Below are 26,329 nucleotides of genomic sequence, written 5' to 3' on the forward strand. Positions count from 1 at the left end.
TAAATGCCAATATGGCAGTTACCAAAACTATAATTCATTCGAACTAATAGAAAAATCATCTGATCATAATCTGAGCATCATTTATTACTTCATCATTGTTAATTCTCCTGGAAAGACAATGATCATCTCAGCTGCAATTTTCATTTCAAATGAAGACAGCCATCCTAATGAGAGCAGATAATGTTTTATTTTTATATTTTAAAAGGATTTAAAGAGTTACTGTCACAATAAAACGCAATTATAGTTGAGGACAAATAGTAAGAAAACTGGTCAATCTAAACTGATGAGCACTGAAGATCTGTACCAAACAGACATTGATTTCAAGTGAAATTCTAGAACCAATGGTTTTATAACGTATTTCAAAGCCAAATTATAACAAACACTCCACGTGAGCAAGAAGAGCAAATAGTCTTAGTCAACTCAAATGTTGTTTTCCTGATTTCAAGGAGGATCAGTTAATCTCCTAAAGACAGTTAAGGAGTATTATTCTTTCCCACTGTAGCACGAAAGGACAACTTCGATGCCAAATGAAGAAGTTTTGAATTATACTCAGTATGTACGAAAGGCCCATTGAAAGTTTTGGTGTGTTTAACAGCAACTTGGAATCTAATTCGATGATAATAAAAAAAAATAAATATAAAGAGAATATAGAGGCATAAAGATTATTTAGAAAACTAGTGCAATAGTACTGATTTTAATTAAGAAAGTGCCAAGAGAAAGAAAGAGGATGACAGGAAAGGTAGTGGAAGTAAACTTTCAAGGACTTAGCAACTGATTACATGTAATAACTGGGAGAGTTGGAAATATGAGGCAGTTTGGGGAGACGGAGAGGAAGCTTTATTTTCATTATTTTGAAACATGGCAATATAGAGCCAAATCTCCATTGAGTTAGAGGCATGGCAATAATATCACTAATTATCCACTTCAAGCTAAGAGGTGTGTGTGCCTGATACTGTTGACATGGAAGAGAAGTAAGGAGACTGATGATGAAGACCTACACCTTGGAAAACACCTACTTTGGGGAATTTAGAAGACGAAAAGGAGTGAACCAATGGTTAACAGGTGTGTGAAAAACCTACAAAGGTACCATTTAGAAGTTCATTTGCAAGGACTAAGGAATGACGGAGTGATGAGGTACTGGGGGCTGCAAACTTCAAGAACAGAGTGAGAGAGAAGGCAAAGTAGCTTGACAAGTTTGCCTGAAGGACTTGGGTAATCTTCCACATTCCATCTTGTAGGATGGGGGAATACCATTGAAAAGAGACATGAACATCGCTCCTGTCCTGGCAGATGCACTCCCTATAACATTAAAGACACAAATAAAAGGAAGAAAGGGGAAACACATGGTGCTCAGGACCAAGAAAGAAGGAGGAAAGAGTAGGGGGTTGAGTTGGAATGGGAGGACATTGAGTTGGGGGAGGCACTGAGTACAAGCTGGGGTCTTGAAGTAAGTGAGGAAATGTGGAACATGCCCTAAGGGAACCTAGATTACTACAACCACTTTAACTGGGCACTTTCCTATCACTGTGTATTCCTACTAGTGTGGAGGCAGTTTTCCCTCACGTGTTCCTGCCTTCATTTAAGATCCGATTTGCTTTCAAAGTCATTAGATAAGCAATATCCTGGATAACAAGCTAACCCACTGAAGTTTATACTCTGCAACTAACTTGTATCCATTCTTCATTTACAAATTGAGAAGTTTAAAACGGTAACCAGTGACGACATTTTAAAGAAAAAACTCAAGTGTTTATTTCTTGTTTAATTAAACATGCTACCAGTGTCTCAGGAAAGCCAATGCTGAATCCTTAGAGAACAAGAGTCTTGGCAAGCTACATCTGGTCCCTTCAAATTGTTTCTGTCATGTTGGACTCTATTGCAGGACAATATATACCATTGTTTTCTTGTCCTAAATTGTCACATCCTGTTGCTCTACAAGAGTCTGCAGGTGCCAAGTTACACCCTAAAGAGGGATGTTTTCCAATGGTGGGTCTGTAGCACAGCTTCATAATAAGAAACTTAGTTCCAGGTGAAAGAGCAGACCTGGGAAGCAGGCTTCTAGAGCAAGCAAATTACCAAAGAGAACATAACAAATCCAAAGTGGAATAGAAATTGATTTTGAAGTTCTGGCACATGAGTGCAGGAACATGTGTGATGGCAAATCTTTCTTTGGAAATGTACAATGAAGCCACTTTAGCTAGCATTTACTTTTTTATTCTTAAAAAGACACCAGATGTTTAGTTAAGAGTATGTCCTCTACCCTACCTGATTAAAAACATGATAAAATGCCATTAATTTTAAAATATATATATATTTATATTATCATATTATATATTATATATAATACACACACACACACACACACGGGGAGGAATTTCTTAACCCACTGAGCCACCCAGGCGCCCCACCAAACATACCATCAAAGGAGACACTCTCTCTTCTCTTTTCCTTCCTCCTCCTCCTCCCACTCCTCCTTTTTAGGCTTCTTCTGCTTTCTCTCTGTTTTCAGATACAATCCACTCTAGTACTCTATTGCCATAATGTTCAAATTCTTCATTCAAACCCAACAAAAAAAAAATTTTACTTACTCCACTATTTGTGTATTATACTTCAGTTTTCCATGAGGAATACTTTTAAATCTTCAGCTTTAAAAAATATAACTCCTTTATAAGACAAAAGACATCTACTAGCTAACTATCCAAAGATTTTTTAATCTCTTTTGGTGGACCTATTTCCTTTTCCTGTAATGCTTTTTAGTTGTTTTCCTCTAAGCTACTATTTTTTTCTCTATATATCATTAAAACGCAACAGTTAAAACCAGACTTATCCAAAATAAAATTGTAAGCAATGTGAGAGTGCCACATCACACACTCTGGAGAGCTCCCTGGGGATTGCGGTGACTTTCACTAAGCCTGAAGTCTACGTGTGATTTCATTCACTGTGAAGAAACAGGAACAAGAGATGATCCAAGGATAAGGCTGTTCGTCTATTAAGCATAACATGAATATTTCACAAGAATAACAAGCTGATAGTGATAGATAGTTCATAGGTTCTCAAACTATGGGATAACTATTGTTTTTAATTTTTGAAATTCATGGCAAAGGCCACAGGAGCCACCAAAATGTGTTGTTGGTTGTTTTGTTTTGTTTTGTTTTCCTTTCATAATAACAAGTCAGTAGGTGAGCACATGATTAACCATATTTCCCAGCCACCCCTTTAATTTCAAGGTGGTTGCATGACTTAGGTCTCTCCAAAAGAATATAGAGGAAGAGATAACTCCCATTTCTGTATCTGAGGTTGAAAGAGAATGGTTATGTCTCTGCTGTGTTCTTTCACCTTCCATCTGCTGAATGCAAATGGTAATGAGGTCGTAGAGCAGTGGATGCTTTGCCCCACTGGGGACATCTAGAAATGGCTGAAGACATTTTTGATTGTCAAGAAGGAGCAGTGGTTTCTAGTGATTAGAGGCCAGGGATGCACCTCAACATCCTACAATGAATAAGCCCCAAAATAAAGCCAATAATGCTAAGTTTGAGGAACCCTACCACACAGGATTACAGAGTTTTAATACTGGATGAACCTGGGTCCTTTGGGTGACTGCACAGAACAGAGCTACCCTGCCTGCCTAAACACTCTCCAGAACTATTACCCGAGCTGGACATAAATTCTTGCTGTGTTACCAGAGCGAGACATACGACCTAAGACCTTTTAGTCCATTTATTACCACAAATCAGCTTACCCTAAGAAGGATGCTAAATAACATGTAATTTTCAAAATACCAATGATCTTGAGCACCTACACGTATAGGTCTCCATTAACCTTCTCCTGATCTTTTTTTTTTTTTTGGTTCCTTCATAGACATATTGGCATTTTAAAGGTTTTTATTTATTTATTTGACAGAGAGAGACATAGTGAGAGAGGGAACACAAGCAAAGGGAGTAGGAGAGGGAGAAGCAAGGAGCCCAAGACGGGGCCCAAATACCAGGACCCGGGGATCACGACCTGAGCTGAAGGCAGATGCCCAACAACTGAGCCACCCAGGCTCCCCAGTATTTTAAAATTGTTTTATGTCTTCACACGTTTTCTTCTACAGGGAGCTCTTCTTGTTTGTTTTCAGGTTTATTTGAGTTCATTATTCCTAGTGAAACATAAGCTCCATGGGGGCAGGTCCATACCTCTTTCGTGCAGCAAGATATATATATATATAGCAAGAAGGGTCATAGTATTGAGCCCATTATGGAGTTGGATTTACAAATACCGCTAAGTGCGTAAATGAATTTCAGAAAAGAAGATTTCAATAAAGAAAAAACAGTCTGTAAAATCAGTCTGCAATAAGCTGTTTCTAGTAAATTAGATGGAAGTGTGCAAGGACTCATCTTCTAAACACTCACAAAACTATGTTCGAATGAGTTATTCTTGAATTTTGCTTAGGAATAAACTTGTAGTCACCAGATTACAATCTGTGGGATCCATTGCCTTGTTTTTGAAAAAAATCAGACACTAAATCATAAATGAGATCATCTGGTCGCTACCATTAGAAAAACACTGATCCTCCTATTTTAAGGAGATAAATCACAAGCCCTCACAAACGGAATTGTAATCCTGAATAGCACCAACAATTCTTGATTCTTTTAAATTAGGAGGCAACTCTAAAAAGAATGTAATAGCCCATGTTCAACATCCTTTTCTGATTCTAAGCAAGGATTTTCACCTGTGGAAAAAGGAGGACAATAACATATATAAGTCACATTTCAAAGACCTTTAAATGGCAATTAAAAGACACACCTATGACTGGTGATTGATGGCAGGTGCAATGTGCAGTTAACTGTGGGATAAAACAAACACCTCAACCAGCACTGTGTACACAAGAGACCTCGGTGAATGGAGTGGTGTGTTTAGACAGCGATTGCTAGAGAACAGTGTACCCATAGTTAGCTCATTCCTGGGAAGGATATGCTATCAAGTGTTTTAGATTAGGAAAAAGTAATTTTGTTGTTATTTCTTGCTGACATGGAATCCTAACTTCATTTAAGTAAGCAATTTTTGTACTTTCTCTGGGTCTATATTCCAGTATCAAAAAGAGACATTGAAATGCCAAAGGTTGCCAAGAGAATGACACCAGCAGGCTTAAGAAATTTGAATAATCTTCAGTGGCTCAATTGAATGGAAGCTAAACTGCACACAACCTACCTGGTCATCCAAGGTCTTCTATGGCCAGAATCCAGTCTACCTTGGCTGAATGAACGTCACAAATTATTCACCGCAACGGAACTCCTTTCGTCACTGTCTTCCAACGACATGGCTCAATGTCTTTTTCACAAACTGTTCTAAAACAGAAAGGTCACAGGGCTGTCTGGCTGGCTCCGTTCGAGCAGCATCCACCTTTTGATCTTGGGGTCAGGAGTTCAACCCCCATGTTGAGTATGGACCCTACTTTTTAAAAAAATAAAATAAAATAAAAACAATGCTTTGCCTATTGACCTACACACTCTTCAAAAGTAAATTCTATCTCTTCAACACCAAAAAAAAAAAAAAAAAAATCTTCTCTATCATAGCCTGAAGCTCTCTCCTTCTCCATCCTGTGAAATCCCGTGGTTCCTAAGCGTGTCTTACTCTGTCAGGTTTCTTGCACTGTCATCATAAAGACCGTTACCTTAAATAGTACATTCAAGTACTGCTTTATTGAGTTTCTTGCAGGGTATTCGAGTGACTTGGGAAGTTGTCAGACAGCAGGTTCCAGGGGTCGCCACAGTGTGTGTAAGATATACATATCAGGAGCATTCAATAAATACTTAAAGAATTTCCTGAATTATACATTAAAGAAGAGATTTCAAAAAAGTTTTCCTTAGGTCGGTGTCGTTTAAGAATAATGCGATCTGAAAGAATGTGTTCTTAAAGCAGTATGAACCCCAACTAAGGACTATGAGTACTATTTTTATTGCTACGACTAGTAAGTTCTTGTATACTCCTTTCATTGATATAAATTATACATCAAAAGGGCATGTTCTGACCTTCAGTAGATAATTTGGTGTGGCTCCATTTGCGTTTGTTTAACCAACTTGGTGCAATGCCCAGTAGACCAACCAGGACAATGTGGAACATTTTACCTGCTACTTGATGCTGACGCTATAACCTGAACTAACCTTTGCTCCAAAGTGCATCCCCACCTACCAAAGGTGAATCGAGTTCTCTCCAGAGCTCCAATGTTGTCCTAAGCCAAAGTCACTTTTGAACACAAAAGTCTCCTCAAACTTTACAGGACCCATAAAATAGTCTTTAGCCCTTATGACTAAAAGTTGTTTTAAGGGTTTTGTTTTGTTTTTATATTGTCTTTTGTTATATTGTTATTGTTTTATATTGGTTTTTGTTATATGGTTTTGTTTTTATATTGTTTTTAAGGATGTTTAAGTTAAAAGAGAGATGGCATCTAAATTCTCATGCTGATGCCCACATTTAACTCTCAATTTCATTTTAGACCATTGAATACCTGGCTCTTGATCTTCCAGTATCCTGAGAAAAACTTCCTTAATAAGATATTGAGGAAATATAATGCCATATGAGCATCACCATTTAACATTTATGGTTTTTAAATTTCTGCATAGACCAAACATTGTAAATCCCTGATTTACAAGCAGAAAATAACATGAAGGAAAAAAAAAATCTGAGTTTAGCACGAGATAAGTACTTCCTACCTACAATGAATATTGTTCATTATAGAATGCATCCATTTTAAAATATAATTTTTTAGGACCTTTCCATATCAGTGTGTTTTAAAATGTTTGCTACCTTTCATTATTCTGATGACCAGAGTTTACCTGTTTATGAGTCTAGGAGCTCTCTCTGAATTGTGACTATACAAACTTAAATCACATAATCCTCTCTCAAGAACACAGAAATGTCGAGGGTAGGAAAATACTATATTAATAACCCAGCGGTCCCTTCTGCCTTGCCCCACCCCCAGTGCAAGCAGTCTAGAAAACGTGACTGTTCAAGCTGTCCAAGAATTCACGTCAGACACACCAGCAACTTCTAAAGAAAGGGAAACTAAGGATTAACATATATCTGGTTATTGTGTAATTTTCTCGTAAGAGAAAAAGCAATTCGCATGTTTCCAAAGTAAATGACAGGAGCCAATGTTGCCCTCTCCCCTGTGTCCCGATTACAGACTGATAATGCACAGAGATGGCAGGGCACCTGACCGTGCAAAGCTGAAAGGAGACCAGCTTTAACACTTTAAGGAACATAAAAATGAGCCCAAGGCTACCGATGTCATCAAGAGTGGACCACAATTCCCTTCTGTGGGAAAAATACATGAAGCCGCGCTGCTCTTTTTATTATTAATTTTTTAATAAAATTTATTTGTTGAATTCCCCTTATATTTAATTTTTAATTATATTACATCAATATAAGAAAGCTATGTGTTATTTTAAGTGAGGTTATTTTCAAGGATGAAAAACCAGATGAAAGCAGGGTTGGGTGGGTTATAACTCATCTTTGGCAAATCAGAGAAGTAGAAATGTGGACATCATCTATCAGTGTAGGGAGTATGACCTTCCGGGCCCATTTGTGTAGTAATAGAATAAGAAGGACAGAGCAAATCTTATGCCCAGGCATCCCACACCAGCTCTACAAACTGGGGAGTAGCTATAAGACCTCATTAGTGATTAAGCAGCTCCATTTTGAACATCCCACATCTTCTCCTAAAGCCATGCAAACACAGAAATTCCATGCACTTCCCAAAGAGCTGTCTCAAACTTTTTCAAGTCACAACCTTTTTGCAATTCTAGTAACGCTGTGAGTACCTCTCTTCAGAAAAATTCCTAAATTTACATACACACCAATCTTGTATACATTTCCAGGGATTCCGAAACCCCCTGAAATTCCACATGTGGATATGTAGGTCCATGGAACCAGGCCAAGAACCAGTGTATTCATGGGTGATGGAAGTGGAAAGTGGAGGGCCACAACAGTACTACCGATCATGGACAGGATACTTTATTCTCTTGAAAGGGATGCAAGAATTCAGAGCCCCTTAAATTTCCTCTATTTTCCACTTCCTTTCTTTAACTTCCTCATTCCTTCAAGTGAAGGTCAAAGTCTCAGATATTGAACTTTCCAGAAACCACCTGGAGAAACCATTGCACATTTCATTTGCCAAAGGGGGTCACTATGCAGCTAACGGTTCACGTACAAAAATAAAGCACACCTTTGTTCTTTTCTATAACTGTGCCCAGAAGAATTACTTTAAAATGCATTTTCCACACTATAAAGTGTGTCCTAACAAAACACAATATACTCAACAGCAATGTGATTACTGTGCTTGTAAAACAGTTGGTGTTTTAGCAATATGCCCTTAAAAAAAAGTATGCTTGGAAAAATGGATTCTGTTTCAACAGTTAAAAGGACATAATTATTTTTCTGCTGCATAACAATTTTTAAATGTTAATGAGTTAAAATACAGCACCAAAACAGCTCCCATGCAGTAATACAGTGTATCATTTGGCTGCCTGGCCCCTTCCTTTATTTTTCCTCTGATGGTCAAATACGATGCAGCAACCAGGAAAAACCACAGGTATTAAGCAACTACCACATGACCATCACATAGGACAGTTTGTTCTTCATAAACTTTCTCTGGGTTCATAGACTAGAGTTTCTCAAACTTGGCCTCATAAACATTTTGGGTCTAATGAGTCTTTGTTGTGGGGGTTACACTGTGAAATATTGAATGTTGAGCAGCATCCCTGACCTCTACCCACTAGAGTCCAGCAGCACCTCCACTTCCAAGCTCAAGGCATGACCATCAAAATATCATGACCAGATATTGCCAAATGTCCCCTGGGAGATAAAATTGTCCCCAATTTACAATCACTGATAAAGAACACAGTTACAGAAAAGGAATCACAGGTAAAGCAGAATGTATCAGATACTGTACATAAACAATCCACCCACCAGACAGGAGGCTAATCTTCTTCAAGTTATATTTGTCTAAAATTGTGAGCAATGTCAATGGCATGACTCATATCTATGAAATAAGTCACCAGCCTCACCAAGTAAAAAGCAATTTATTTGCAAACTTAACAATATCATATAACGAATAAAGAAACCCTAAAATCTCATTAAAAGCCCCCACTCATAAGTGTCTATTAAGAGCCTAGACTACGTCAGACACTGTGTCAGAAGCTGGGTTCCAGAGTTAAAGTGAGGGAAGCATTTCTGCCTTCGTGGACTCTCAATGCCAATGGCAGTATCAGGTAAGAAAATGGCCAACTATAGTATATAGTTGTGCTATATGTAGTACAACTATATGTATGTTATAGATAGTATGTGCTATCATGGGGAAAGTAGCTGGAGCTCTTTCAATGGATTTAAGAGACTGAAAGAAATTCCTAGAAAACGTTCTGTCTAAGCTAAGACCTAAAGGAAGAACAGAAATGAGGCATAGAAAAGCACCGAAAACATGACTAAGAAGTTGAAATGGCATGACAGGGTGCCCAAAGTGGTCAAAAGCATGGAATTGTGGCAGGAATATAAATATTATAATAACATCAGGGAAATTTGTAAAGAAGTGAGGCTGGAGAGGACAGCAGGGGCTAAATCATGAAGGAAACCATATCAAAAAGTTTGAGGTTCCTTGCAAGGCAAAGGGTTCTCACTGAATAATTTCAAAGGGGAAAGCAGAGTTATTCAGTTTTTGCTGAGCAATCACTCAGGCTATAGTAGTTGTATCAGTCAGCGTTCTTGCAGGGAAACAGAACTGATAGGAGAGATCTGTTTGTGTATTTATAGAGAGAGGGACAGACAGACAGGGGGAAGATTTAATAGACGGGATTGGCTTATGAGATAATGAAAGCTGAGAAGTCTCACAACCCGTTTTTTGGAAGCCGAAGACCTAGGACATCCAGTGATGTGGTTCTAATCCAATCCAAAAGGCTTGAAAACCAGGAGACCCAATGGTGCATCTCCAAGCCAAAGGCAGTTAAGTGGGAGAAAGTCTCTCTTATTCAGAGGTGGTGACGGCTGGTGAGCCAATTTGTAACTTCCACTGATTGGATGAGGCCCACCCACACAGCAAGAGCAATCTGCTTGACTCAACTGATTCAACCTCTTCCAAAAACACCCCCACAGAAACACCAGAATAACGTTTGACCAAATATCTGGGCACCCTACAGCCAACTCAAGTTGCCACACAAAATTAACGTTTACAGTCTCAAATGTTAAAAACAGAAGAATAAATCCAAAAAGCACACAAGAAAAGCTGGCACAGTAAACAAGGCAAGACATTATCATGAGCTGAACAACGTGGAAATTTCACCACCCATTTTTTTTTTTTTTTTTAGTAAAGGTCCTAGCCTGGCACATAGTAGCAGCTTAATGACTATGTATTTAATATTTGTCAAATTAGTGAATGATGTGAGTGAACGAAATCAAAAACATTTTGGAAGGATGTATTTCACTGTAAAGCTGGGGAGGTAGTCCCATATGCCTGTGATAACATGTCTACATCTTAATCATTTCATCAATCCTGTTCAAATCAGAAAGCATTTAATGTTATTCCAAACCTTGAGTGCTGTCAACAGTTAATACTGGTAAAGGTGCAATGAAAAAGACACTCCCAGGTGCTATTGATGGAATTTCTGGATAGCATCTGGCAGCATTAAGAGCATTAAAAATGGTCTTACCCTTTGGTTTAGCAACACTCCCTCCAAGTTTCTATTCTAAGGACTGTTCATTACAGTGAAAAAATGAAAGCAACTTAATCTCTAACATGGAGAAAAGCACTAATTAGTATCCACCGAGTAAAAAATCTTGTTTTCAATGTCAGTTTGGTAAAATAGACAATGCATTAAAAATTATGTTAACAAATTAAAATGCAAAACTCTCTATATAATATAATCCTAAATGCTCATCTATTTCTTTCCAGGCTTATCTACATTAACTGAGACAGAGAGCTTAGACATGTACAAATGAGGAAAATAATCTTAATTTATAAAATATATGTGTATATGTAATTGCAAGGACTTAACAATCTTTAGTTATTCACTTTTTTACTGGAGTTAGATTCTCTCAGCTAAATGGCCATTCAGAAAATATGTTTTAAAAGAAAAATGAATAAAAGAATGATCAGTGAATGGCTGCTCCTAATTGCAAATGACCAGATGTCTGCACAGTGACTGTAAACGCTCTATTTGGCTCACAATAGAGGAAAGTAACAGACTTCTGAAGACTCTTTCCAGTGATACGATACATATCCTGACTGTTTCGAAAGAACTTTAAGACCTTGGGTTTGGAAAGGCAGAATAGTTTACCAGAATTTTTTGTTCACGGAATCACATAATCCAATTCAGTTAGTTTTCAAATTTCTATAAAACTGTGAAGGGCCTCAAAAGGTCTTGCAGCCTGGTCTCTGTCAACTGAGATTAACAGTTGAGCATGTATGTGTGTGTGAAGGGACAAGTACAGAACCTCCTTTCATGAGTGTTTCCAGTACTTAAGAACCTCCTTTGTCAATTCTTACTTCAAGTTCAGTCCGTTCCTTCTTGTCTGGCCTTCATAAAGTAGAGAACAGCTGGGTTCCATGCTTCTTATATAACCCTTCAAACACTATCAGAGAGTTACTTGTTCTGTTCATCCCCAGTGCTTCTCAACCCTATGCCCTGCAGAGTTAGCTCACCCTCATCAGCCTGATGCCATGCTCTCCCCACCAAACAAAGTATATGTCCTCTGTCTCACTTCTTGCCTCCTCCTGATACTTTGCCCAATTATAAGGGTGTTACAGAATTCACTGCTGTGCCAAGCATTACTTGAAAAAAGTCAGTAGTTGGAGGTTGACTATATATAGAATGGGAATAAGTACATATACCCATGCGATTTGTTTCCTAGCTTATTCTCCTAATGGGAAGGGATAAATGCCTTTGGTGTGTTTGATCTCTTGCCCAACACTTTGCTTATAAAGAATCTGCACAAGAAGGTGTTTTTAGAGTGTGTTCACGTTTTTTTTAAATCACTGCTCTGTTACCCTGAACAAAGCTATTTATAAATGAAAAAATCTACAATTTACAGAATTCCCCACTTTTCCTTCAGGAGTGGATCACCCATTAGAAGCTTCTAGCTCACTGAGTGTCCTCATCCTATCAAAAAAATGTGTCAAGGGGGAAAACCTTGCTCAGAGGAGAAATGATTTAATGGCCATCTTTTAGGTTATTAATATTTTAAAATATGCTTAACTTTTATGGTTTATTCAGTTGGAAAAATAGGAAGGAAAGGAAATTGAAGGAAAAGTTCCAGGGAATGGAGAGACAAAGACACCATGCTATGGTTATAGAGTATATGATGAAACTTCCTCAATAGTCCTAAAGATAAAAATAAGAAGCTACCTCAGTGCACTGCCCTGTAGTTCTGTTGTTGGAATACTTATTCCTAAAAATAGGGAACATATGTCTTCCTCCTTTGGCATTCAAAAAAAAAATTTTTTTTTTACTGTGTCATTGTTGATGACTGGAATAAAGTGCTATTCAAAAGGCAACTGATAAGAATAACTACATCTCTCTCTTGCTCTCTCCCTCTTTCTCTCTCTCTCTCTCTCTCTCACACACACACACACGCACACACACATACACGCACACACATGCAAATACCCATGAACACGCACAATTCCAAAATGAAATTGCTGTAAGGTTTTTCTGTGCACCAAACCCAAGCCAGTTAAAAAGCTTAACCATCATTGCCAAACCACTTATCTTCAAAACTGCAGCAAAGAATTAAATAAAACTTTAAATGTTTGTATTATTACTTGAAAATTATTAAAATTAAAAAAAAAACCTTGGCAGTATAAATCCTATCCATGTGATTCATTTGTTAATTAAATGTGTGGTTTATAATCAATTGTTAAAAGTCCTCCAGATAAATGAACACTAGCCTAGATGCTCTTTTACATCATTAATAAAAATTACCAAAAAAAAAGTTACCCACAACAATTAGGTCTCTGCTTTCCAAATGGATCCAAATACTGAACCTATTCTTAGATTAGATATTAAAAGTGTTTTTCAGTGTTATTGAATATTAATTATAGCTCATATACCAAGTACATTTGATTGTAACTAATTGTGAAACTGAGCAGTCAATATAACATTTTCACACATATTTTTCTACTATTGTCAATATAGTATCATCTTGGAAGCTTACAATTTTATAAAATAAAATATTTCACCTGGGAGAGAACACCAAAAGTATTTTGTAAGAATTCGAAAGCTAGAAGACACTCTAGAACTACCAGGGGGAGCTAAATCTACAGATGAGAGATTAGAAAAAAGTAAGAGTCATTGGTTTTCTCCATGAAATGTGACTACCCAAAAGCTCTCAGTCCACTGTGCTCATAGGGAGTGATCAATACAAACTTGTTACTCACAGAATCCTTGGTGCTCATTCCAGTAGTATATTTTACTACACATGGCTGACTAAAAAAGGATGAGGAACTTCTATTTTTTAATCCAGATTTATAAAATTGTCTTTAAAATCAAGGTTAAATAGACATTTCTGTGATCTTCTTTAGATAAAGATCTTCTTTTTTCAGCTTGTCTTTTTTTTTTTTTCCTTTTGACAGCTACAGTCCCCAAAGGAACAAATGAGAATAGTATTTCATAGATGAGAAATCATATCCCCGTCATCAAACATCTCACCTCTTGACATTACTTGCAATTGGATAAACAGGGGGAGAGTCCTATTGAACTGATTCCAACTTTGGCTGGACAATTACAATTCACCTGCTACATTTTCAAATCCAAGTGATTCTGCTATCAGTAGAGTCTTTAAAATGCTGAACGTGCCTGAGAGATACTCATCAAATGGGACATTACAGTTCAATAAATATTTATTGAAGACCATGCTCTTCACAGGGTAATATTTCCTTTCTTTGAACGAATGGCTTTAACTTAAAATAGGGTGATACAACACTTTAATCAGCTTAATTGCATTAATTTCTCCCAGTTCCATCACTTTTACTCATTCCAAATGAGACATACACCAACACTTTTTAAATTGTGCACCTATTATCAGGCTGTTGAGTCTCAAGCGAAATATCTTTGTCCAGACCATTTCCTTGCATGTGCTAGTGACCACAAAACAAATTTCATTATTACTTACAATTAAAAAGTTAATGCTGCTGCAAACATATTTACAATTCCACCATTTCATTTATCACATATGGTGATGGTTAAAAAAATCAAAAACCACATTGTAGCTTCGTTTTGAAAGACTAAAGGAATACATAATCCTATGGAAGGAAGAGAGGAAAAAATATTGCGTTGTGTTTGTAGCACATTCTAACCAAAATGCTGTACCCACACTTGTAACTATACTTCTCACTCAAGGAGGTTGTCCCAAGGAAAAAAAGCAGGTCTGAATTTTAGAAAACATAAAGTAAATTCCCTACAAGAGCAGGAGAGAGTGAGAAACACAATGTTAACTCTCTACTCAGGTGGCATGGGGTGAGCTGAGATGTCCTCATGCTCTTGCTAACCCAGAAGCCACTGTGTGTCAGAGCCCACTTTCGTCATGATGACAGCAACAGCTAGAGCAAAAGGTTGGAGTATCGCCGATGTTATTTCAACATTTTAAATATAAGACTTTGATTAGAAGACAATATTACAGGCAAATGAATTCTTCTTCACTGACTCACAGATTCTCTTGTTTTCCACTTCATCTGATTTAGGAAGTACTCAAATCAAATTCATAAATCATACCCATAACATGACACCTTATTAGGTGGGGCTCGGGTGAGGAAAAATTGCTCTAAGTAGATTACAATGACTGACATGAGGAAAGAAAAACCCCTCCTAGCTGTTCTTACAGGACTTCACTTCGCATCAATAAGCAAAATCAAATCTATTCTTCACATGCAAAATGTAGGGTGTACAGAACCTTGTGCAATGGGCACAGATAGAACCTTCTTGGCCCATTTCTTATACTTTGATGGGCCATTAAAATGCCATCAACAAAACTTCCTTTTAAAAGTTTCTATTTCAAAGATGTAATCTGAAATGCATAAGTGTTTTTTAAGTGAAAGCATTAATATGTAATGTGATAATTTACCATGTACTTTAACCATTCTCCTAACATTCCCAAGGTCTAGACCTCACCCTTACCAAAGTGCTCTCCCATATTAATAACCCTGAACTTGACAAAAGGTCAACTTATACTCAATTGTGCAATGTCTTTAGTGATTATTCACTCTGAATCGAGTTAACTTCTTCAAAATACATGAAAACAATTATTTGTCCCAAATGTACACACAAAATACCCATTTAAAATATTTGAGTATCTTGCCAAACACTTCCTCAACACTGTGGTCTAAGTGCCAAAGACCACACAAAGACAATATACTGAGGAATATTATGGACAATCATATCTACATAATTCACAAAATAAGACCACACCCCTCTTGTGAAGATGTCTGGCCTGACAGAATTACTGAATAATCTGTTCCTTTTTTAGTCACAAACTTGATCCAAAGACAACAGGGCACTAGTGGCTAAGGAGTTAATTAGTGTAAATGCAAGGGTACACCCTGGGACTTCTTCTCCAGGGTTGGTTCTATGCTGAAAGAAACCAAATGGCACACACCCATTGTTCAAGAAAATGACTCTCTTCAATTCAATTTGAAACATTCTTATTTTGAAACTACTTAGCACTAACTAACTACATTTGGGCTTCTCAGATATGCAAGACAAAATGATTGTTTATGTTCTAAAGAAATTCACTCAGTAAGTTTTATAGTAATTGTATATCTAAAAATTGTGCTTCATTAAATGATTCTAAGGCCACAAAGAGAAATAATATTTTATACTCTGCTTTTTACTTACTTTATTACCTGTCATTCTAATACTATGGAATTGAAGCAGAAAATCCAGATTGAAATAAGAATAAAATAATCATATTAATATGTAGAATCTTAGTCATATGAGAACTAATTCACAAAATTTATTTTAAGTTAAAGGAATAATAGAGTTTACCGGACAGTAGTTAGTAATGATAGCAGAGAAATAAGTGGATTTCATTATAAATGGACATATTCTGGTACAGATCTAAAGTCCTTTCTTAGCTGATTAAGTCCAAGAAAGCACCTGTTGAGTTATACAAAAAGGCAGACCCAAAGACCCTGGGCCCTGGTCTGGGCCCAGACCCAAAGCATCAGATTGGGAAAATGGTGTTGCTTCTTTTCTCTTAGAAGAAAGGAAGGAACAGGAAGTGAGGGAGGAAGCGAGGAGGAGGGAGGAAACAAGAAAGAAAGAAAAAGAGAAGAAAAATTACAGCTGTTCTCTGTCACTGTACAGTTTACTTAAGCTAAAAATGCTTTGTGGGCAATGTAGTTTTATGCATGTGTGTTTCTCTACTTCCTCTTTACATTCAGCCTACAGAAGGGTCTACTTCATTCAATGCAAAGGGTTGCCTCTCATGTGCAGGTTGGGTAACTTCTATTGTTTTTAATCTTAAAGTTCATTGATTCCTTCTATACTCTTCATTGTCCCTTTGAGCCCCTTCAGTAAAATTTTTGCATGGTCTTTTTTTTTGTTTTGTCTTGTTTCTTGGATACTTTATTTTTCAGTTTTCAAATTTCAGTTTGTCTCTATATCTTTTCTTTCTCTGCTGAGGCTTTCTATTTTTTCATTTGGGTCAAGCCCTGCTTATAATTGCTCCTTGAAGCATTGTTATTTTAAAGACCATTTTAAAATCCTCACCAGATAATTCCAGCATCTTTGTCATCTGTGTTGGCATCTGTTGATTATTTTTTCTCATTCAAATTGAGGTTTTCCTGGCTCTTGATATGATAAGGAACCTTATCACAGCTGGGAACTGGTGAAACTCCTGAATTCCCATTAGTCAGGGAGAGAAAAGGGTGCTCCTTAGGGTTGAGTAGGGCTGCAAGTCCAGCCTCCTGCTCTGTCTTCTCTGATTCTGCCCCATTCTAAGGTGGGGTCATCCATGTCTTACTTCTTTCCACACTTTTTTCTTTTTTACCTTCTACCCACAGATTTTTCTTAAGATCTAAGATTTTCTGCAAAGGATAGTAGAATCAGATGGAGAATGATCAGACCAAGTTGTTGGTTTTTCCCTGTGCACTATGATTATTTTGAAGATAAGCAACTTCCCATAAATATACAGTATCTACAGAACAAATTAGGGTTTTAAATCTGCTAGGACATTTTTTTTCCCCCAAAGGCAGATTCCTGTTTAGGAGAGGTGTACTGGAGAAACATATTGTTTAGCTTAAAGGCAACAAAAAGAAAATTTTTAAAAGGTCATGAAAAAGAGGGAGAAAGGAGGCCCCAAAAGGGAAATATTTTCTAAATATTATTCATGTATTCCTTACCTTTAATTTGGGTTTCTGGGTGTGTTGGACTTTTGTTTATTTGACTCTTAGACTTTATTGTCTCCACCTATAATTTCTCCAATGACCTGAATTCATTAAGAGTCCAAAGATTAAGGAAATTAAACAGAGGAAAAAATAAACTTGCTTACATGCTAGGTGTGCAGAGTGTCTCATAAATCTAAACAAATGGTCAAGGTGCTTTTTTTAAAAAAGATTTTATTTATTTATTAGAGAGAGGGAGAGCACAGAGAGCTGAGCAGAGAGCCCAATGCTGGGCCTGATCCCAGGACCCTGAGATTATGACCTGAGTCAAAAGCAGATGCTTAACTGACCGAGCCACCCAGGCACCCACAAAGATGTGTGGGGTTCTTTTAAGATTTTATTTATTTGAGTTTTTATTTATTTTATTTATTTGAGAGAGAGAGAGAGAGCATGAGCAGGGGGAGAGGCAGAACAAGAAAGAAAGAGAGAAGCAGACTCTCTGATGAGCAGGGAGCCTGATGCAGGGCTCAATCCCAGGACCCTAGGATCATAACCTGAGACAAAGGTAGATGCTTAACCAACTGAGCCACCCAGGTGCCCCTCCAAGATGCCTTTTTTAGCTCATGATCTTTTTTACTAAAGAAACAGTTAATTTAATTAATCAATTAAATGTGTCTATTGAAGGAAAACTGCAATATTAACGGAAGTCTGTAAAACCCGTACAGTTACTTCATTTCATGTCATGGGAAGAGAGGTGAAATTAAACAATTGCCTTTCCATTCCTTTTCTGCAAACACTTCTCATAAACAGAATTCCAAAATTAAGAACACCGAGCAAAAGAGAATCATCTCTGACCTTTACTTTACTTCTCTTTCAAAACTAGTACTTCTTTTTTAAGCTCAAATTTAAAAATAAAATAAAATAAAATTGGGCCAGGACAAAGTGGAAGCAGTATTAGCAAAATCTGAGGAAGCACAGCTGTACTTTGCACAACTCACTTGGTAACCCTTTTTTTGAAACATTCAAGAGAACCAGTCACACAATTATCAGGAATACATATATATATATATATATATATATATATATACATGTATATAAAATAAAATTGGGTCGAGGACAAAGTGAAAGCAGTATTAGCAAAATCATATACATATATGTACATATATATATATATATATATATATGTATTCCTGATAATTGTGTGACCCTTGGTAACCCTTTTTTTGAAACATTCAAGAGAACCAGTCACACAATTATCAGGAATACATATATATATATATATATATATATATACATGTATATAAAATAAAATTGGGTCGAGGACAAAGTGAAAGCAGTATTAGCAAAATCATATACATATATGTACATATATATATATATATATATATATGTATTCCTGATAATTGTGTGACTGGTTCTTTTGATATAATATATATATATAATATATATTATATGTATTAGTATATATATTAATTTGTCGTGTCATATATCTGTATATGACACGACAAATTAAATGCCTCCTCTATAAATGTGTATCATGTAGAGCAACACCAAGTAAAGTATGCTAGATACCCAGACAATTGAGACAGCCAAATACTTCTTCTAAGTCACCCTCTTGGGCCTGCACCCACTTAATATGCCTGCTACAGGAAAATGATACGATCCTAATGGGGAAAAAATACATAGTTCATTGCCAAGAGAGAGATGTCAAGTATTACCTACCTGGAAGATATGTAGTTTTATCCCTTCACATGTTAAACTAAAAAGAATAATTTTTATAAACTAAAAAAAAAAAAAAAAAAAACTCCGAAACTTTTCTGCCAGTTAATTAACTTATTTATGTTTAAAATATATCTGAAAGATAATTTAATCCAAAGTTCTGTTTTACAGATGAGGAAGTAGAGATGATCTTACATAATGAATCTCCAGAAGTCTTCCTTTTCGTGTTTTAACATCAGTAAAGTGTGTGTGTGTGTGTGTGTGTGTGTGTGTGTGTGTGTGTATACACATGCTTTCTTTGTACCCCTAAGGAGTAGAGAAGAAGAGGCAGAATCTCCTTTGGCATAATAAAACCACAGTGCATCTCAAGGACGTCCTGAGTTGCCTTCTTAATTCTGACAAGTCTCAGGACTTAATGGTTCAAAAGAACATTTCCTTCCACATCTTTAAGAAAAAGAGAAGACTGTGTTGGAAAGAGCTCTGACTCAGGAGCTTGTGAGATCTTGGGCAAATTACCAAACAGCCCAAGTCTCAATTTCTTCATCTTATCTTGGAAAAATAATACAACATTTATAATGACTTACAAATACATTTTGTAGGAGGTCCACTTTGCAGGTATCACTGTTATTGGTATGACCTCTATGGAGAGTAATTCGGCATACCTAACAATTCCACTCTTAGGAATTTATCCTACCAATACACACAAATATATATAAAATGACATAATATGGATCTTCACTGCAGTGTTACTTGTAATAGCCCAAGATTAGAAATAAATCATGTGTCCATCATAATAAATCTAATAACATCACACAATGAAATTTCTAAGTTTTATAAGAAATATAGATGTTTTATAGGGTATATAGATGAATAGATGATACACAGATACATAGATAGGTAGATAGATAGGCAGGCAGATATTTCTCCTTGTGTATATACAGAAGGATCATGGAAGAAAAAGAACTAAAACAATTGACTCGAGGAAGGAATTGAGTGGTGGGAGACAGGACTAGAAGACACACTTATTTCTTACTCTGTACCTTCTTGTATTTTTCAAACTTTATTCAGTATCCATGTATTGAAAGAAAAATGAATGAAATTTAAAAATTTTTAATTATGGAGGAAGCTATTAAAAAGAATATAAGATTTAGGTGTTTTTTTTTTCATTGTGTGTTTGCTTTTGTGGGTTTTTTTTTTTAAAGACTTCTCAACCACTTTAAAGGATAAGAGTGAACAATTAGGAGCACATTTACCAATAATAAAGGTATTAAAATCAGAATCAATAATGATATTAATATTTTGCACCAAAGTTGCCAAATTGATTCACTGAACATAATTATAAAAGAAGTTTGTAACTAACACATAGCTAAACACTATGTAATGCTTAATTACATCAGTTATGCTTAGTAGGGCTGGGAAAGATAGTGTATTAAATTGTGGTTATCTGTGACAGGTTGGAAGGAGGTTTTTCCAAATTTACATATACATGAATGTGCCCATGTTCATGTACATATATGACATAGGCACGCAGATTCACCTACACTTGAGATTCTGAATTTCAGCCTACTCAGACATTAGGGGTCAGTGACTTAGAAGCAGCCTGTGCCAAGTTTAAATGGTATTTGGAAGCTAAATACAAATACTGATTAAATAAGTCTATGGTTTAGTTATGTGAAATAACAATCTTATTTAGTGATTTTTAATTTGACATTTCATTGCCAATTTTTTATCCCACAAAGAATTTATGTTTTTTTTTTTTAATTCTCTTCTTGGCACCAATAGAGGGTGGAAGGCATCACCTTCTACCAGTTGTCATTCACAATGCAATTGAAGAGAGCTGTATGTGGGCAAACTTTTCAATGGAAGAAAAGACTCTGCCTAGTTATACCAGGGCAGGGTGTCTGCTCAGTGACATCAATAATTGTGAGGAGAGAATGGCGGAGATTCCTCAGTGACATTTTATGTTTGTGTATATGTAACCGATGGGAAAAAGAGAACTGACTGAAACCACTTATGCTTCTAAAGAATAAGCATAATCTCTCTGTAATAGATGATCTTCTGTTTAACAAAACACCTTGACAAGTCACTTGAGTTTCAATATTGAGGCCCCAGAGCCTAGTTTGGAAAAGGACAGAGACAGATCTATTTGAGTCATTCTATGAAAAAAAAAGAAAAAAGAAAAGAAAAGAAAAGAAAGAAAGAAAGAAAGAAAGAAAGAAAGAAAGAAAGAAAGAAAGAAAGGAGTAGGGGGTGGTTGGAAGCAGTCTCAAATGGGAAGAGATTCTTCACCGAAGCAAAGGAGGACTAGAAATTTGGAAGCCAGAGAAAGACGAGGGAAACCTCTGTACAAGGTAAGGAGTGGGAAATGCTTTACAGCCAAATTTTCAGTTAAGTCTGGCACAGAAGCAGGTGTGAATAATTGATATTTTTAAAGAAAAGAAAAGGCCAGGTAATCAGCGGCCCACAGAAGAGGTGAGAGGGACATGAAGAGTGGCTACAGAGATAGTCATCTGGGTGTGAACACGAGAGTCACCTGACTCTTTGGTGATGGTAGAGAAAGTTAAACTTTGGTGGAGGTGGAGGGGTATGCAATGAGAATGAAAAAAGCTAACATCTGAATAAAATATGTGCTATAACTACCAATAATATTTCCCTCCAGTCACCTACCAAAAAAAAAAAAAAAAAAAGACATATTGCCCCTTCCATCCTTCATCTATTTGATCATCAGTAAAAATGAATATAAAAAGTTTTCATGCACATTTGAATGCACTAGATGTACTAAAGCAAAATCAGAGTCTTTGAAGACCCCATCTGGGTAGTAGTTTGATTCTGGAATTTTATTTTGCATGAATATGTAGATCACAAATGGGTTTCTTTAATTACCACCTGTATCACTATTTTAGTGGTTACACAAAAATCATATTTAAAATTACAATGCACTGTTACTTCTATCTAGGTAAATAAACCTAATTTCCAAATCTAACAATCTTACCTAATATTTGAAATTAATTTTTAAAAATGCACAGTAATGCATCTCATATTCTCATGAAACGTTTCATCAAAAGGAAAGACAAAACCAAGGGCATATCAGTCTAGTGGCAGTGACAGATACTAGATATTAGAAAGGCATATAGAAAATCTTTTTCATTGCAAACACTCTGAATGACATCCAAATCAAGATAAATATCAGATGGATCTGAATATTTTTAAAAGGTCTGAAATCCATTAAGTGAACAGAAATGTTTTCTTGCAGTGCATAAAGAGAGAGAGAGAAAATATGGAACAATAAGGATAAAGAATAATCTAATAAGATGGGTTAGAAATTCTTAGGGCTCACAATTTTATTACAATCAAAATTAATTTTTCTGCCTACTTAATAGAAATATTAATTGGGAACTCTCTCCAACCACAAACTACAGATAAACAATTCTCAATTTCCCATATTCATAAAGAGTGGCTCAAGTGTGTGATATAATGTAGAGGTTGTTTACATTTGACTCATTAATTTCTAATTAAAATTTTATTTGACCAATCTAACCCGATTATGTCCCTTGAGAATATCTCATCTAAGGGCAAGGAATGGCCAGCAGTATATTTTCTATAAGTAAGCAGATCAAAGGAATTGTAATGTCCAAGAAGGTTCTGAGAGAAAGAAAAAACACACACCTGAGATTAATTACATATTTTTAAGTGTGACATTTTAAAAGTGCCCAACTCGTAAGTTCATGATTGTTCATAAAGTAAATACAATTATTTAACCTGAACTCAGGCCAACAAACAGAGTATTACTAGCACCCCATTCGTTACCCTCCCCCCCATTCCTTATTTCTCAAGGTAACCCCCATTCTGACTTCAAACACTATCCACGAGGTTTCACTGCTTTTGAAATTCCCATAAATGGAAACACACAGGGTCTACTTTTTTTTAATATCTGCCTTCATTCACAATAGTATATTTTGAGCTTCACTCACATGACTTCATGTAGTTGTACTGCATTCATTCTTATTGTACAATGTTGATATCACTATTTATTTATCTATCCCATGACTAATGGGCATTGTGCCATTAAAGTGGCTGGCTGTGAAGATGCTAGTCTATGTCTTGATAAGCTAAGGTACACATACCCTTTGGGCATATACCTAGGACACATATCCAGCTTTAGTAAATCCCAAAACAGGGTTTCCAAAATAGCCAGTCCACTTAGCATTCTCACCCTCCGTGTATGAGTTCTGAAGATACCGCAACCTTCTCAATACTTACCAAATGGTGTGTTTTTCGTTTGGGTTAGCTTATTTTCAAGTCTAACCATTATGGTGGATAAAAAGTGATATATCATTCTGCTTTTAACATTTGTTTCTCTGAAATTTAGTGAGATAAAGCTAGTCTTTTGGATATCATCATTTGGAAAGTACCTATTCAAGTTTTTTATTCATTATCCTATTGCAGTCATCTTTTCGCTTATTGATTTATAGAAGCTCAGTATGTATTTTATTTAAGTCTTTTGTTGGGTATATTCACCATACCATCTATTTCCACTTTGATGGCTTGGTTTCTCAATATTTTCAAGATCTGAGATTTTAAGTTGATATTTTAATGACACATGGATAAACAAGAGTTTATTTTTCCAAGAAAACAGAGGTAGATGGCAATGAATAAATACGGCCTTGGCACATTGAGAAGAATAAAATACCAAGCATGGTAGATTTGTAGTAACGGTAATATACCACTTAGCCGCACTATTCCTCAGTTTTCTCATCTGTATGGTGAAAATAAGTATTTGTTTTATATGAAATCTCTCTTACTGCTAAGCTTTAGGATAGCAAAAGAAAAGGGAGGTGGGAGAGAATAATAAATGTTAATTTGTGATGTCAGGTAGTTTTACCTGTAAAAATAGATTAACACTGGTCTTTTAGTGGATGCACCTTGATATATCTTTCTACAGAACCATCCTTCATAAACCACTGCAGGGGTAGAAACTCTGTTAAAATCGATTGGAGGAAACCATTACCCTCAACTTAGGATGGCAGTATACAAAACAAAGAGGAAAGAGTTCAGCGAATAATCTTTGCAAGTCACCCAACCTTCACATTCTTTCAGGAACAAATCGTGTCTGGTGAATGTTTAATTAATCACACTGTCAGCAACATCAACTTCAAAAGCAAAATATGCAAACAAAATACAGCACCGTAGTTTTTGTATAATTTAGTAGAAAGATGTGGTGTGATGTAGAGAAAAGAAGTCTGACTTTGACATCAGGCAGACTTGAGTTTAATTCTCAAGGATTCACTTCATAACTAGAAGAGCTGGGTAAAATTATTTAACTTTCCTAAACTCATTTTAAAAAACAAGGGGTGTTAGAGAGGAGAAGGGAATTTGGGTAAATTGGAAGGGGAGGTGAACCATGAGAGACTATGGACTCTGAAAAGCAATCTGAGGGGTTTGAAGTGGCGGGGGGTGGGGTGGGAGGTTGGGGTACCAGGTGGTGGGTATTATAGAGGGCACGGCTTGCATGGAGCACTGGGTGTGGTGAAAAAATAATGAATAATGTTTTTCTGAAAATAAATAAATTGGAAAAAAAGGGGGGGGCTAATATCTTACAGAGTTCTATGAGATTTCTAAACAATTAATTGATCATTCCTGGCACATAGTGGGTACCTAATACATGGTAACAATAATATTTATCGATTACTTTTCAAAGGAAAGTGAGAGCATTTTGTTGCCTGTGATTGTGATCACATGAAAAGTTTTTTAAGTGATCAATAAACTGGATGTGGTTGTGGATTATCTCTTTTAGTATTGGGAAACATTTTCTTTAAGGGTAAATTTAAAGCTTTTCCCTAGTTACCCAACATTCTGGTGTCATTGAGCCATGAAACACTTGCTCCATAGGTAGAAACCGATTGATTGATTTGGTTAGAAAATACAGGCATGATCTAGAAAATGTCCATCCTGATCCCTCTAAAGAGACCTCATTTAATTAGAGTAATAGATTTTCTATTTTCCTTGACTACTGTCTTTTCACCTAGGCTTTAAACTTAATTACGTAGATCCAGAGATCTAGTTCCTGAGCTCATTTACCAAACTTCATCCCTCTGAAGCACAAACCAAAGCATGAGTTTTACTTTTTAACAAAGTTCCAGCATTGTTAGTTACAGGTAGTTGTTCAACTCTGTTCAACTCAACCAATCTGCCTTTTCCCCTTGAAGTATTCTTTTGCAAACTTATATCAGTAAATTTGTTCTACTTCTATACCTCCAGACATTCATCAAAGGTAAGACATGTCTGCCCCAAGGCTGTTGTAAACCATGTTACTGATTATAGTTACTTGGTTTCTCTTCCTATCTTGGTATCTCTTCCTTCCAGAGAGGAGGATTATACCTCTCCACCCCATTGAGTTGAATGTGGCCTTGTGGCTTGCTTTGGCAAATAAAATATAAAGAGAAGTGGAATGAATCTTTAAGCACACATCTTCTTTCCCTCGCCCTTGAGATCGGCAGTGTGTGGTGGGTTGGAACCTCTGTTAGCCTGGGTCCCTGAGTCACTACTGAGCTGAACCCATTGCCACCATCAATCAAACACGTAGCATAAATAAGAGAGAGACTCTGTTGTTTTAGCTAGCTAAGATTAGAAGTTGTTTCCAGCATGAAACTTCCACCCATCCCGACTGATGGAACCCACGAGACAAAAAAGTGCATGATGAAAAGTTGTGTTCTATGAAATACCAGGTTTTTGTAAGGGAGATAGTTAAAGACAGGAGAATCTGGAGTTCAGTGTGGTACAGAAAAAAAGCTAAATCAATCATCACTGATAAAGATGTTGCATTTATTCTCCTTAATAATGATTACCTTCCTAACAACAATTACTCTAACCATTAGTAGTGGGGAAATTTAAAAAGGAAAATTATATAGAGAGTGAAAATTTTAGAAAATCTGATTGTCACTTTCTCTAGGAAATGTTTCTAACAAAGTTGACAAAGGGGTTCTTTGAAACTTTAGAAATAACTTTCTTTAGAGTAATGATAGGCTATAATGATGGGTAAAATAACTAATATTTACTGTAACATACAGTTAGAAATTAAGGATGGTCCATCACCAGAGCGAACAATTATTCTAACAATGAAAAACAGCCATTTACTCAAAACAGTGTAAGAATATTTCTCTAGTGCAATCTCAACCATATACGTACCAAAACAAACTATAGAACTGATATAATTTGCTTTGGAGAATTATAAATGAAACATAAAGCATTCTTCTGAGAGCAAGTTCT

The sequence above is a fragment of the Neovison vison genome, chromosome 3 (genome assembly GCF_020171115.1).
Source record: "Neovison vison isolate M4711 chromosome 3, ASM_NN_V1, whole genome shotgun sequence".
Classification (NCBI taxonomy): Eukaryota; Metazoa; Chordata; class Mammalia; order Carnivora; family Mustelidae; genus Neogale; species Neogale vison.